Below are 15,886 nucleotides of genomic sequence, written 5' to 3' on the forward strand. Positions count from 1 at the left end.
CTCCTTAAGTGAATTTGACCTGTCCTAGCCTATGGTGCCATGAGGTGTCATGTAATTTAAAACATGTCAAAATAAGAGCCCATCTGTGAGACAAAGTGTGGGGGATTTTAAGTTTGAATTGACTTCTTGATCTTTAATAAAAGGACTTGCCCTGTGGATTACCCCTTTCCTCTCTCCGCCTCCTCTTTCTCCTCTCCTTTGAAAAAAAAAAAAACTGTCTTAGTTAGGGTTTAATTGCCATAATAAAACATAATGATCAAAAACAAGTTGGGGAGGAAAGGGTTTATTTCCTCTTATGGCTTGGAGTTCATCATTTAGGGGAGTTGGGGTAGAAATGCAAGGTAGGAGCCTGGAGGTAGGAGGTGATGTGAACAGAGGCCATGGAGGGATGCTGCTTACTGGCCTGCTCCCTAAGCCTTTCTCAGCCCACTTTTCTATAGAACCCAGGACCACCAGCCCAGCCGTGGCACTACCCATAGTGTACTGGACCCTCCCACAGCAACGTCAATCAAGAAAATGCACACTGGCTTGCCTAGAGGTCATTGTGGGGACATATTCTCAGTTGTGGTTTCCTTTTCCCAAATGACCTGTGTTGAGTTGACCCAAAATTAGCCAGCACACTCCCTTTAATCAGACAGTCAAAACTTTTCCAAGAACAGTCTTGAGGAAGTTATTGCTCTTCTAACACAGGACTAGCTAGCCATTTGTACTTTTTTTCTGCCACTAAGAGCAACCAGCATCCAACAGTGAGAAACCTTAATGCTTCCTGGCTACAATATTTCAAGTAAGATCTCTGAATAGAACTTTTTTCCATGGGCTACTAAATTTTTAATAAGTGTGAGAAGTGGAGGCATTTTTCAGAATTCACTTCCAGCTTATTCTTGTTTGCCACTCCTACTTTTGCAAACCTGTTTTTCTTTACTGATGAAAATCACAAACCAGTTTCCCAATCTGTCAAGTCTAGATTCTCCTCAGAGTGGAACCTCTCTGTGTTCAGAAAAGAGCTTTATTGCTGCTCTCTGTGGCTCACTTGCTAGTCCTGCCCACCCTTGCTCTTCTGAGACAAGACTGAGTAGGCAAAGGAGGTTAAGGTCAAAGCCCTTTGTGCATTCTTCAATACATTTTAGCAAAAGACTTGCTAGAGAAGAGGATAAAATGAGGCTTTGGAAAAAATTATGTGTGCATGTAATTCATCCAAGCACATTTCCTACAGAGAGTATATTTTAGGATAATGAGACACAGAGTTGAACTGGATGCAACCAGCTCTGTGGGAGCTGTAGCGGGCCAACCTTTAGGTTGGGGGTATCATGGAGCATTTTGCCCCTGGATAGCAGACGCATTTACAAGGATACTTAAAGAGGAGAGATCAAGGGTTGCTTTTGTTCCTACAGTGGTTTATTTTTTCTTAAAAGCAGTAATAATAATGAAAGGAATCTGCCTCAGAATTGCCAGGTATGGATTTGATGCTTCAAGGAAAATTCACTGTTGAGGGATGGAAGAGCCATCAGTTTCCTTCACAGAGATTCTTTGGCTGAATACTTTCAAACAGAAACAACAAAAACTAAGCCACCATTGAATGATTGCTTCCCTTGGAAACACTCTGCGAGGGCTACGCAGTGCCAGATGAAAGGAAACCTCATTTGCGGCTGGAGAAAGCATGGCCTGTTTTCGTTCCTCCCCGTGTGTGCAGACATTGATAAAGAGGGCATGACTGTGGCAGGGGAGGCAGAGAGCAAAACACTCGAAAGATCGGTATTCCCACCCCTTTGTCTCTTGATTCTGAAAGCGGCAGTAGAAGCCACACAGGGCTTTGATGACTTTAAAATATCTCATATGGTTCTGTGATGATTTTTATATTTGCCTGTTTTCCTTCTTTTTTCCTTCCTGCATCCAAACCTGCTTTCTAGTCAAGTGAGGGACGTGAGAGCAAATGTCGGCAGTATTTGGAGAGAGTGACAGAAAGATGCATATGGCTCGTGTGCTGCTGTAGAAACTCTTTGCTAATTTTAACTTCAAACTATAAATCAACAAAGCCTTTGAAAGGCATCATGCAGAAGCAGCTGCATCAGCAAGGCAGCCCTAGACCAGAAGCCCTGTCTGCCAGGGAGTAACATCACCTAGACCCAGGCTCACTGGGGATGATTTACTGTCTAGCCCATGCTGCAGTGGTTGTTGATGCTAAGTCTGTGAATTTTTCAAGAGCGGATGAAGATTAAACTCGAGGATTCTGCTCTTATTAATTTTACTGTGTGGTTTTTCTCCCCCAAACTCTTCATCGCATACTCAGCATTTCCTACATGATCCGGGCTTGGAAATGATAAATTACGATCCTTATTGTTAGCAGCCAGCTAAAGGTTCTTCTGCCAAGTTTGGGTGGGAGATGTGGTTGTTAAACTGCAGCTCTCTTGGTGCCAGCAGCTCTGGGCTTCAGGGATAGGGAGCCTCTGCTCTTTGCATCCAGCTCTGCTTCCCCGCAGCAACCAGGGGTACTGCACTCCCTGGCTGTGGGCTGCAGTGACTGGGGCCGGAAGTGCTTCCAGTTCTCAGTTTTCCATAGTCTTTCTCTTGCCCCACCTTGAGTCTTGTCCCCAGGGTCTCAGTTCTCCATAGAGACACTTCTGCAGTCTGCCCTTGTCTCAGTCTGCTCCAGCCTAGGTTCCCGGCCATCCTCTGGAACTCATCTGCTGCCCCTAGTTACTACTGGGGACGCCTGAGGCTGAGCCCAGGGAGTTGCTGCTTTTCATGCCGCCAGCTCAACGCATTCTCTCCAACGTAAAGACCACAAGGTAGGCAATGTGACTCTTCAGGAAAGGCGCTTTGTGGATGCCTAGTATTGCAGCGTGGGAGGACCGTACATGGGGGAGATCTCATCAGAAGAGCGAGAGGCGGGCTGCTAACACAGCCTGACACGCATGCTCACTGCCCTCTGTCCACAGCACCCTCTGTCATACAGTCTGCGAAAATCGTACTGGGCCTGTCACGGAGGCAATCAGTGCCCAACCTGACTGCAGGAGTTGGGAGACTTCTGGAGTGGCTGTGACCGTTCATCTGATGCTGTCATGGCTGAAACAACATTTCCAAGGTGCCTGGAGTGGCTCTTAATAAATGAAGCATTTTTTTTTTTCAAAGCAAAAAGCCATGGTTGGGGTAGTGGCCCTGAAAGCTACTGTTGGTTTATATTGCTGGAAGGAGACCTCCTCGGGACACCAGTGGCTGGACAGGAGCCTCCCTGAGCGCCAGGAGGTTGTCAAAACAGAGCTGTCATGACAACAGTCGGAGAAATCATACAAGTAAGAGCTATTTGATTGACAGCTCCCATGACTGCCATGACAATCGGGCTGAAGCTGGAGTTGCCGCCATCTCTGGTGGGATGGTACCAATGTCGTTTCCAGTCCCACTGGATCTGAGAACGGTGGAGACAGCAGCACTGGTTCCCATTCAGACTCAGTTCTTTATGCTCCTGGAGTCATCTCCTACTGGGCTTCTTAGCAACTGCAGTAGCAACAGAAAAGGGCTGACGGCTGTCAGTCATGCAGCTGATCAGCTCACTCCTGACAGCTCCAGTCATTTGAACAACAAAAAAAAAAAAAAAAAAAAAAAACAAGCAAACAAATCAAGCCTATGACAAAGATCTCATACAAAATTTCATTCTTTGGTGTACTTTATCCAACAATTCATAACCCCCAGAGGGCGGGATGGCTTCTCCTGGTCTGTATCTTCCCTATTATGACCGTCAGTCTTGACCCCACTGCTGATAGGAAGGAAAGGCAGCTTCCTGGGTGCTTACCTCAACGAAGGCCTTAATCAAGACTTGACCCACAAGTTAGCTTGTTAGCATTTGGCCCTGGAAAAGTCAGCTGGTCTTTGATCATCTTAAACAACACCGGCTTTCATTAAGTGTGTCTTGTTTGGAGAATTAGATCTGAGAACACAGTGTGGAAGTCTCCAGTCGAAAGCCTGGCAAGGGGTTGTCACTTCATCTCTTGCAGTGAATTTAAAGAATCGTGATCCACATTGCCTGTGACTTTTAACCAAATATTACAGAGAATGCCGGCTTTTCTTTCTTTGTTCTCAGGGAGACTATGCCGTAGATGCATCTGGACGTTGCTAACTACAACTAATTTCAGGCAAGAGTTATTCGCGAAAGCTTTGTGTGAAGCTAAAGGGCACTTGGTCCTTCAGACGTGGTTGAAAGAGAATTCGTTCCTGCCTTGGGGCACGGAACAGCTTTGCTGGTGACTGTGTAGAAAGTAAATACTGCGCCGCAGAGAGAATAAATAAGCCGCTGAGAATTAATTGGAATCTGTTTCCCATGAGCAGATGTCCACCCCCGGGCTGGGCTGTCTGGTCAGGTAGCTCTGAGGGACTCGGCCTCCTCCCTGTCAGCTCAGGTCTCTGCCCCTGCTTCCACCTGCCACTATTCATCCAGCCCAGTGTTCCCTTGGACTCTCAGAGAACCATAGTTTCTGCTTGCCCAAGCGAGAGCTTTCTAGAACATCAGTGTTTGTCTATGGTTTGTGTTGTTTGAGGGAACATGGGCTCTGAAATCAAACAGCACTTCTTCTCCTCTGTGCTGTGCACGCAGCTTCTGAATGGCTCTGAGGACCGTAGAAAGGGTCACTGATGTGAGTAGACTTTGAATCTGGTAATTTTTGATATGTAATATTTTTATTGGCAAGTTTTTGCAAATGAAGTTTATTGAAATGGTTTAGAAGATTTTTTTTAATGAAATAAAGAAACATTTGAAGGGCTAGTATACTTAGTGGTCGAGAGCTTACCAAGTAAGCACAAGGCTCAAGATTGGATCCACTGGGGGGGGAAATGTTATAAAAACTAAAGACAAAAATAATAGAGAAAACAGCGACGAGAAACAGTTCACAGCAAAGAAGAGGTACAGAGGCTTGATTTGTTTGCACAGACATACATGCAGGCAAAAAGAAGGAAGTCTTCTGTCTGCTCTTCTGTGATGTTCCCTGAGCCTTGGAGGCAGGGAGGTTAATAGATGTGATTTATCCACAGCTAAGCACTCACAGTCATGTGTACTTGACACTCCAGCCAGTTATGGGTCTGCATTAGCCATCACCTATTGTGAAAGGAGGTCTCTCTAGTCAAAGCTGAGACGTTAACTTAAAAAAAATAGAACTAAACATGGAAGGAAAAGTTATGAAAAATTTGGGAAAAATGTTTAAGACTTTGAGATTGGTAAATATTTCTTCTCTTTCTCTCTCTTCCTCTCTCTCCTTCTCTCTCTCTCCTTCCTTCCTTCTTTCTTTCTCTTTCTTTTTTTTGGGGGTGGGTGGGTGGGTGGGTTGTTGTTTGTTTTTTTAAAGACAGGGTTTCTCTGAGTAGTAGTCCTGGCTGTTCTGGATGCTCTTTGTAGATCAAGCTAGCTTTGAACTCACAGAGATCTACTTGCTTCTGCCTCCCAAGTGCTGGGATTAAAGGTGTGCCACCAAGCCCTGCTAGACAAATATATCTTTAAATTTTGGGAGGCATGAGTTTTTGCCTACATGTATGTCTGTGCTCCATGTGCATGCCTGGTACCCAAGGAAGACAGAAGAAGGTGCCAGATCCCCTAGAACTGAAGTTATGGGTGGTTATGATCTGCCATGTGGGTGCTGGGAATTAAACCTGCATCCTCTGGAGAGCATCCAAGTCTTCTAAACACTGAACCATCTCAGGCAAGCAGTTCTTAAAGATCAAAAAAAAAAACACTTTAAAAAGATAGTATTTCATCAAGATAAAATATTCTACTCATCCAGTGATGTTGTTAAGAACATAAATCCTGAGATAGAATATTCAACACAGCAGATTAGATTTTAAAACTTTCATCCAGAATGTGCAAAGAATATTTACACTGAAAGTTGGGGGTGGGGTTATCAGCAACCCAGTTCAGAACTGGACAAAAGATCTGAACTGACACTTTCCCAAAGACGATACGGAGAGGCAAAAACACATGAGAAGATGCTCAACTCCACTAGGCACCAGGGGGAAGAAAAGCTGGAGTCAAAACAGATGCTACTGTAACATCCACCAACCACCAAACCGCCACCAAACCGCCACCAAAGCTACACAGTGAAAAGATGGACGAGAGCAGTAGTGAGGGCGACACTGGACCGCTCAAGCATTCTTGGTGGGAATGGGAGCGCTTTGGAAGGGTTTGGCAATTTTGTGTTAAATCAGTGCTACAGTGTAGATCTGGAATGGTACCCAAAGGCCCAGGTCTTACAGCTTGATCTCCAGCCTGTGGCACAATTAGAAGATGATGCAACTAGTGGGAGGTATTTAGGGAGTTAGGGGTGGGCCCTTGGTGTCACTGCTGGGACCGTAGGCCCTTCTCCCTCTTTCATGCTCTTGCCGTGAAGTACACAGCTTCACCTGCCATGACCTGCTAGGACCCAACCAGGCCACTCAACCCTGCATGAAAACCTCTAAAACAAACCCTTCTTTACAAAGGTGGCTATCTCAGACATGTGTAAAGTCATGGAAAGTTGGTGATGCAGTTGAACCAGTATTTACTAATAGACCCAGAGGCCCACTTCTAGGTGTTTATGCAAGAGAACTGAGCACAGATGTCCACACAGCGACTTGTGTTTGAAAGTTCATGTAACCCCTAACCAAGGCAGTCCAGATGTGTATCAATCTTCATTGTGAACATGCTCTGATTTAAAAATCATGTAGTAGGCACACCTTTGGCATCCTCCCAGAAAGAATTACTGAGGAAGGAAGGTCTACCCTGATGTGGGTAGTGCCATCCCATGAGCTGGAGACCCAGATGGAATACAAGGGGAGGAAGTAGAAAGTCAGATGAAGGCCAGCATGGCACTCTAACCTGCCCCAGATGTGAGCAAACCATCATGAGTCCACCATCATGCCCTCCCTACCACGAAGGGCTACACCTGCTACTACTGTAAGTCTAAAGCACTTTCTCTATTAAGTCCCCTCTTGTCAGGTGTTTCATAACAGCAACAAGAAAAATAACTAATACAACATTTGAATAAATAGGTTACGGTTGGACTATATTGACAAAAAAACAATATGCCATTTGCCTTACCACCCATATAGGCGGAATACAGCTCAAAAATAAAAAAAAAAGAATAAGCTTAGTAATGTATAGGATATGAACCCATCTTGCAGACTCCATACTAGATAAAAGGGTACAAAGTGAGTTCTCTGCTCATTCAGATTCTAGAAAAGAAAAACCCTAAGAGCTTGCAGCAGAAAGTGACCAGTCATGACCTGGAGTCATTGATAAAGGAACTGAGATGGATGGAGGGGATCACAGGGGACTTTCAGATGTGTAAATGCTCTGTGTTGGAGTGTGTTGGTGGCTTAAATGGTATTCACAAATGTCACAAGTCTTTGGTTTGCACACTTGAAATGTATGGCTTTATTGTACGTAAATTATGCCCCACAGAAGGAAAAGTACAGAAGAATATGGAGGTTGTTGCCATTCCACCGTTCTCACAGTGGTTTTGTTTTCCTAGCCTCTCCCTGAAAGAAATGAAAACCTGGGGAGGTCTTCTGCCTCCATGGAGGATGAGTCACCTGGGAAGAGACGCTATACTGCATCCTTTGAAATTTGTGCCTTGTGAATATTTAAGAAGTTAAAACAGGTTCAGAGGCTTCTTGCTGTGGTTTAGATCTTGGTGTTCTCCCAAAGACTCATGTGCTGAAGGCTTAGTACTCAGCTTGACACTCTGGGAGGCATCTTCACTGCTTGGTCCTCAGGTTGACACTCTCGAAGGCATCTTCACTGCTTGGTCCTCAGGTTGACATGACTGGGAGTTGTCCTCACTGCTTGGTCCTTAGGTTGACTGGGCAGGACCTCATTGCTTGGTTCTCAGGTTGACACTCTCGAAGGCATCCTCATTGCTTGGTCCTTAGGTTGACATGACTGGGAGGCATCTTCACTGCTTGGTCCTCAGGTTGACATGACTGGGAGTTGTCCTCACTGCTTGGTTCTCAGGTTGACATGACTTGGAGTTGTCCTCACTGCTTGGTTCTCAGGTTGACACTCTAGAAGGCATCCTCACTGCTTGGTCCTCAGGTTGACATGACTGGGAGTTGTCCTCACTGCTTGGTTCTCAGGTTGACATGACTGGGAAACATCCTCACTGCTTGGTTCTCGGCTTGACCTCTGAGAGGTGGTACCTAGCAGAAGAAAGTTAAACCACTGAGAACTTGCCCTCAAAGGACTATTAGGATGCTGGTCTGTTTCTGTCTTTCTCTTTTGCTTCCTGGCTGCCACAGGACAGCCTTCTCAGCTACATTCTCTTTCCTTGGTGTTCTGTCTCACTATAGGCCTAAAAGCAAGGGAATTGATCGCCATACATGAGAACTCTTGAAACTGAACCCAAACAATCTTTCCTCCCTATGTCTTTTGTCTCAGGCATTTTGTCCCAGTAACAGAATGACAGCTAACACACTTCTTCATTTCCTTTATTTCTACTTCTGGAGCTACTTAGGGATGCATCCTGGAGACTTTCAATCTCCCCTCTTTCTCCCTTAGTTGCTTTTTCATATTTTAAAATACAATTTATTCTCATACTTTGAGTAAATGCCTTAGTATTAGCTTCCAGCTCTTTCTTTTAAAACTGTGTACTGAGCAAAGTTTATACCATTTATTGATATTTTTACTAGAAAAAAAACTAACTTTTTTACTTTCAAGATTTTAATTGGGTTCTTTCCTGTCCATCTGTTCTTTCATAGTTGTGCATGTTTTATTTAAAAATGCATTGCCACTGCTTACATCTTGTGAAAGCAGATCTTATTTTTGAGTCCTCTGAGCATCCTAAACATACCAATTCTAAGCAGACTGTTCAATAGCATTAATCTTGAACGAATAGCAGTCCATTTGGTGTTGGGGTTGTCTTTGCTCCTATCCTTTGACTCTTGTGTGTAATTTGGAATTTTAATTTGCTGACTCATTTTCAGTGGAAGATTTTGGGTTTGGCTTTTCTTTTTTTCTTTCCTTATTGGCTCATCCTTCACTGCTTAGTGCTTTTGCAGTAGCCTCCAGGACCTAGTCTTATGCAAGCATTGAGGGGCTACTACTCCCCTCAATGATGCTGGGAATATCCCACCACTGAACCATCTGAAATCTGCCTCATTTGCTGTTTACTAGGGTGTCTTTATTCTCCTGAACTCTCCTTAGGGCAATGGCCAGATCTTCAGCCAGTGGTATTTGGAAATTTATTTCAGATTCTTTTTCTAGAGCTAGGGAGCTCCACCCTGGCCCTGGCTTTAATCAGTGACAGTGGCTCTGGCTTTTATCTTGGAGGCCCTGCCTGGGCTTCTTCTCAGGGTAGAAGAGCAGTCTCAAGATCACTGCCACCTGCTTGGAAACGGAAGGCGGCGGACCCTGCCCTCAGTCCTGCTTGTGATGTGAATGAGATGCTCTTCTCGCTTTCGAGGTCTCATTTGTTCTTCCCTTTTCTCTCCTTGAGGTCATCTCACTCCTTTTTGCTTTGTGGATAGAATGGGGCATGAGTATATCTCACTTCTGAATCTTCATTCCTGTGTGCTTTAAATAAATCCAACCTCTTGGAGTTATCTAGATTATGCCCATGGATTGCCTTTATTAGGTATCTTTCCTATCACGTATTTAAAATACCAGGAATGAATGATTTTGAGATGTTTACATTGCCTACGAATCATATTCCATGCTATGCTTTCTCAAATGGAATGTATGTATTAACCACCTGGAATCTGACTGAATCGACGATGTTGGAGGAGGTCAGAGGAGGACCTGGGTGCTCTATTTCTAGCATGTTCTGAGACGGTGCCGGGACTCCTAGTTGGGAAGCTATGCTTTCTGTATCATAGCTCTGTAACACATTGAGCAAAACACAGCGCCCGAGGAACCCTCACAGCAATGGACAACGCTGGGACTTGAACCCAGGAGACGTTCCCAGGAGCCTGAGCACCGAGCCACGTAGCACACTGCTCATGTTGTCTTCCACACTCAGTGCAAGTTCTTATCAAGGTGGGACGAGGGACACATGCTATAGCATGGGTCATGTTTGACCCCCAAGCTTGTGGGTTTCTTTCTGAGCTGCCATCCTTGGACAAATCCTCCCAAGTTGGCCCACCCCATTAGCTCAAGGCCCAGGCATGCCTGGGTTCTAAGTGACTACTGATTTACCCTTGAGCTAAAAAACCTTGATCTGAGCTGTGTCTTCCCAAGTGAGCCGTGCTGCTGACCGGTAGATCCCTTTCTGTAGGGTCTCCTGACCTGTGCAAAGTCTAGGAAGCTTGCCAACCTGAGTGCTCTCCCGCACGGTGCGGATGAGGAGGGCACTAAGACTTCAGTCTTATTTTTTGACCCAACCTGGTGCAGTCCTAGTGGGTACCGCTTCAGTAAGCAGTGGACACAAGCCTGCAGATCTCTACCGGAGGTTGCTAATGTCTCAGATGAGCTTTGGGTGAGACAGCTTACCAAAAACCAGCTATGGTGCAATGAAGGTTATTTTAGGCTCCAATGCATTCGTTGATCTAAATTTTCTTAGCTTCCTTTTTCAAAGGGAGCCGCCTGCCATTTGTCATTCAGTGTGTTTGACGGCAGCTTCGTCTAGTGGAATTACTATCTAATCATGAAGATTCGGTGTTTCTGTGAAATCAGCCGGTGGTGATGTAGCAGTAATGAGTCATTGGAGGCTCGGAATCGCAATTGGAAAAGCTGAGCTGTCTTTTCACCCCCCGTCAGTCTGCAGTGGACCCCGCGGGTATGGTGTCTTGGAACGTGAGCCCAGAACTTCTCAAGTCCACGCTTAAGAAATGAGGGGGTTTTCTTTTTCCTTTTTTAAGGTTTGCTCACTCATCTATAATAGTGAGTTTTCCCTGCAGGGCACAATGCCTTGCCTCTTACTGTTTTCAAACCATCCTGTGTTTAACTCCTAGCACAGGCCTACAAAAGGCTAGAAAAGCCCCAGAGAGAGAACTAAGTGCATCTGGATTAAGCTGTGGGTTCCGTGACTGTGTTCTCCTTGCTGCTCTCTGCGGGCAGAAGTTCTGATGGACAAGCTTGTGTGGGAACAGCACTCTGGGTCTGGGGGTTCTGCTGTCACCCGCAGGTGGCCAAGCAGTCCACAGATTCTGCTGTTACGATGGGACAGAGCAGGAAATAAATCCAAACAGTAGCAAAGCTCAAGATAATCAAATAATCCCAACCACAAAAAACACTTGATTGAAATGGCAAGCCAAGACCAAGCCTAGAGAGGGGAAGGAAGTTAGGTCCCTGGGAATAGCACCTTAGAGAGGTTATGGGGACACTCACTCTCTCTTCCCCCAGCCATCACAGGGTAAGTAAATCGGACCATACACGGAAACCTTTGACCTAAGAGCCAACATAAATCATTTCGCCCTTTCACTGGCTCATGGCAGGTATTTTGTCACGGCTGCGGAGCGCATTTACTGCTCGGAGAAAGGAGCCTCTCGTATAGAAGGCTCTTGAACAGTCAGGCTTTCATTGTTACTTCCCACCTCTTGCTGTGAATAAGGCCCTGGAAGCAGAAAGAAGTCCTGGAACCTGGTTGCCTTCTGCAGCATCCTCTCTGTTTCCTCACCGCTTCCTCACCGACTCGCTGAGTCTGTTGTGCCTTAGTTTCCCTATTATAAGACACGCCACGGCTTTATATATGCTACGACATACACCGCTGGAGAATGTGGTTCAGTGAACAACTCACACAAGATAGGAAAAGAAACAAGGGGTAGTCACAGGACACGCTGTGATTGTATTTTATAGAGAAGAAGGGCTGGTGTGGCTCTGGGAATGCGGAGGGCGCCCGTCTTACTACAAATGGGTACAATGTCACGTGCGGCAGGATTGAGACTCCCGGTGCGTCCTCCTGCTTTCCTTGGTTTCCGTGTACCAGGAGTGGGCGCATCTGTCTCAATCTTACCGTTTTGGCAGGGTTTGCAGAATGAGAACCAAATGAACCTGGAGAGATTACAGGCACTCTAGACATTTCCTTGCTTTCTATTTGTATGCTGTGCTCTTCTGAAGGAGACTCTGGGTCTGCTGTGCAGCTTCGATTAGGAGAGTCACGCGGCTCTGCATTTGCTTTGTGTGTGTTTAAAAAAAGCCAAAAGCCTTTGAGAGCAGAAGGCAGAGAACTTGCAAGTCCTGTGAGGGCGTGTACCCTTGAACGAGTTCTAAGATTTTATATTTTGTTTTTATTTACTTATTTCTTTGTTATTAGTGTACCCCTGTGTAGACACATGTGCATATGCTTGTGTGTGTGTGCATGTGTGTATGTGTGTGTGTTATGTGTATGTGTGTGTGTTATGTGTATGTGTGCATGTGTGTATGTGTGTGTGTTATGTGTATGTGTGTGTGTGCATGTGTGTACGTGTGTGTGTTATGTGTATGTGTGTGTGCATGTATGTATGTGTGTGTTATGTGTATGTGTGTGTGTGTGCCTGTGTGTAGGAGGTGAGAGGACAGTTCTGTGGAAATGGCTCTCTCTTTCCACCTTCGAGTGAGTGCTGGGGATGAAGCACAGGAGGCCAGACTTATTCAAGTTCACTGCTGAGCCTGCCCCAGACCTGAGCAAATTCTTCCAGGTCCCACCTGTACTGGCCACGTTTGCCTCTGAAACTCAGTCCGGGCTGAGCAGGGCCCACGAGCTGGGCTCCAGGTCTTTGAGAAGGGGTGGACAATGTTGCATTTGGACCTAAAATCTGGTTTCTTTTCCACCCAGTGAAAATACCAGGAAAGGAAGTTTCATCTGCTACGATTTAGTTTAAAACATAAAGACCCTTAAAAACCCCCACAGATTTCCCAGCATGGAGTGGCATTCGGCAGTTTTGCAATTAAAACGATAATGAAACTTTTCTCCCTAGAACTTCTCTTTAAAATCAGTGCGATGGGTACGCAGCACACCATTAGGAGGAATTATGCAAAGTGGCCTCCCTGTTCCAAGTTTTATTTTAAGATTTAATTTATTCCAGATTCTGCAGGAAAAAAAAAACGCCCATGTGACAAGCCTGCTAACAGATGTCAATTTAGTTTTATAGCACATGCCTGAATTTCAGAGCCAGAGAATGGAGGTTTTTCTCTCTGCCTGCTGTTTATTGCACACCGCAGCCTCCGAGAGCTGTGCTCCTGAGGGGGGGTGATTAGTGCGCATGCGGTTTGCCCTGTTTGGCCGTTGGCACTGTCAAGCGTAAGCTTCAGTCTACACCCTGTTAGATGAAGGCTCTAGAGAGAGCAGTGGGGATTGGAAGCGGAGTTTCCTCCATTTTCTAAGCCAAAAGATAGGTTGGGTTATGGTATAGTGTAAGAGCAACAAGGAATAAAAAAAGAGAGAGAACTGTGTATTTATATAGAGAATAAATTTTTAAATAATAGCTGCTAATAAATAGGTCACCTTTTAGTATTTAGTTTATTATTTTCTCTTTCTCTTTTGTGTTTTCGGGACACATTTTCATATTCTAGTCCTGCTGGCCTAAAACATGGGCCAGGCTGGTCTTGAACTCACAGCAGAGTTACTGCCAGTGCCTCTCGTGTGCTCAGATGACAGGCACATGCGACTTTGCCTGGCCTTGCTACTTTCAATTGTGTTCAGTGAACCTAAAATAAGACTCTATAGACGAATCATCTTAGGTGGCTCAGCAGTGTTAAGTCCAACGATGCCATGTTTCCGGTCTCTAAACATTTTATAATGCAAAACAGAGAGCCAACACCCATTGAGCAGAAGCTCGCTTCCTCCATCCCTGACTCCCCGCAACTGTCCCTCTATTGCTGTCTTTGTAAATTGCCTGTTCTAGGTATTGCACACAAGTGGACTCTCTCACGATGTTTGTTCTTATTTGTACCTGGTTCTTTTCTCTTAAAATGTTGTCACTTTTCTGTTGCTGCACAAACACCATGACCAAAAAGGACTGTGGAAGAAGGAGTTGATTTTGGCTTATGGCAGCAGAGGGGTAAGAGTCCACCAGACAGGCAAGCAGCAGGCATGGCAGCAGGAATGGAGAGCAGAAAGCCTAAACCTCAGCAGCAAGCACAGAGCAAAGAGAGCGAACTGGGAGTGGGGCAAAGCTGTGAACGCCTTAAGCCCACCTCGAGGGATGCAGTCCCTCCAGTGAGGTCAGACTTCCCAAGCCTTCCCAAAGGACACACCTCCAGCTGTCAGGCCGGCAAGTATTCAAATGTTCAGCCTATGAGGCATATGTTTCTCATATGAAACACCACACGCCTTTCAGGGTTCCTTCACATTGTAGATTGATTTCCTTTGCATGATCAGAATGTCCTGCCTTATTTGTTTATTTTGACATAGTGTCCTTCTGTGTAGCCCTGATTGTCCTGGAACTCTCTGTGTAGGCCAGGCTGGCCTTGAACCCATAGAGATCCATCTGCCTCTGCCTCCTGAGTGCTGGGATTAGAGTTGTGTGCCACTGTACCAACTATCCTTCCTTTTTAAAGCTGAATAATATCTTACTGTATGTATAACATATTAGCTTATCGATTCATCTGTCACTTGACTTGCTCCCAGCTCTTGCCTGTTATGGTCAATATGACTAGGAACATAAGTGTAGCGAGTCTGCTTTCAACTCTTTTGGATGTATATGGACCATGGCTATTATTGCTGTTATTAGTATTATTATTATTTTGGTGGTGCTGGGAATGAACCTTGGGCATGCTATGCTATGCAGATGTTCTGCCCCTGGGCTGGATTCCCAACCCCTATTATCGTTTCTTTTTCTTTCTTTCTTTCTTTCTTTCTTTCTTTCTTTCTTTCGGAGGAACCATCATACATTTCTCATAGTGTGTTTATCATTTTATATTCTCATAAACAAATCATTTAAGATTAAAATGTATTGGAAAAGACAGAAGTCCTGTGATGAGCTACAAAGAGGAAATGTGGTGTGCCCTGAGGGTTTATAGAGAAATCCAGTCTAATCTGTGATTTGTCTTGTGCTTCAGGCCACAGTGAGAACTGGGTAAGTGATGGGTGGGTCAAGGGACCACATTCAGATTGTCTCCTCCCTGTTATCCAGTACCCTCTGTTCTACAGTCCGGTACTAGAGAATGATTGGAGAGTTTACTAATGGGCCTGCCTTTCCCTTGGTTTTCTCTGTATATCTCTCTGTAGATCTAACATGTTTTCAGTTAGGTTCTTTTTCTTGTTCTATGCTCCATCTAATAGAGGTAGAGGTATTTCTGCCAGAGATGCCCCTCCCTTGCCTTGTGGGTGTGAGGAGGAAGTTGCCCATGGATGTGAGAGGGTGTTAGGAAGGGAGGGGATGAAGGAGAGACTGCTCTTTCTAGTCTTAGAAAATTCCCTTCATTCTCCAACTCTCTAAGGAATTGTTCTATAAAGAGCAGAAAGTCCTTTTAGTTATTTCCTCATTTGGCTTAAATCAGTACTGTTTGGCTCAATTACATGCTGTTCATAGCTGTTTCAGTGTTGAGACAGCAAGAGAACTTGAGATATTAAGAATATATAGACATTACATTAGAAGACAACTTCTTGTTTTTGATTTTATAAAAGAATCATGTTTATTTGATTCCAAAACTAGGAGGGGATACAGTTATTATTCTAAGTTTTGTTGTCATTGTTAACAATCGAGACTAAGAAAGAGGCTGGCCGCAAAAGCATCCGGCTCAGCTCTTCCCTTAGAAAGTTTTCTTCTTTGTATTTGCCATGCTGTTACCATTCTGATTAACTCAGGATATTGGTTATCGCTCTGAAGGGACTTCTGAATTCCTCCAAGTTGCTCTGGTCTTGATATTGTCATGAGAGAGTCAAATGGATGCTATATTCAGGATGCCACTGGAACAGTTAGCAGATGCTGGGCCACAATATCCCAGGAGAGATGCTGCTGCCTTTCGATCAAAGAGATCAAAATGCAGGCTTGGCCTTCAGCTCAGCGCTGGAAC

General features: G+C 45.0%; 1 protein-coding gene across 2 annotated transcripts in view; it reads left to right on the plus strand.

Moving 5' to 3' along the window:
- Positions 1-15,886, plus strand: part of Mettl24 (methyltransferase like 24) — a 125,071-nt gene that overhangs the window by 66,440 nt on the left and 42,745 nt on the right. The window lies entirely within an intron of this gene.

This window comes from Microtus oregoni, unplaced genomic scaffold (assembly GCF_018167655.1).
Source record: "Microtus oregoni isolate MIOR12 unplaced genomic scaffold, Mior012 000006F_ref0000085, whole genome shotgun sequence".
NCBI lineage: Eukaryota > Metazoa > Chordata > Mammalia > Rodentia > Cricetidae > Microtus > Microtus oregoni.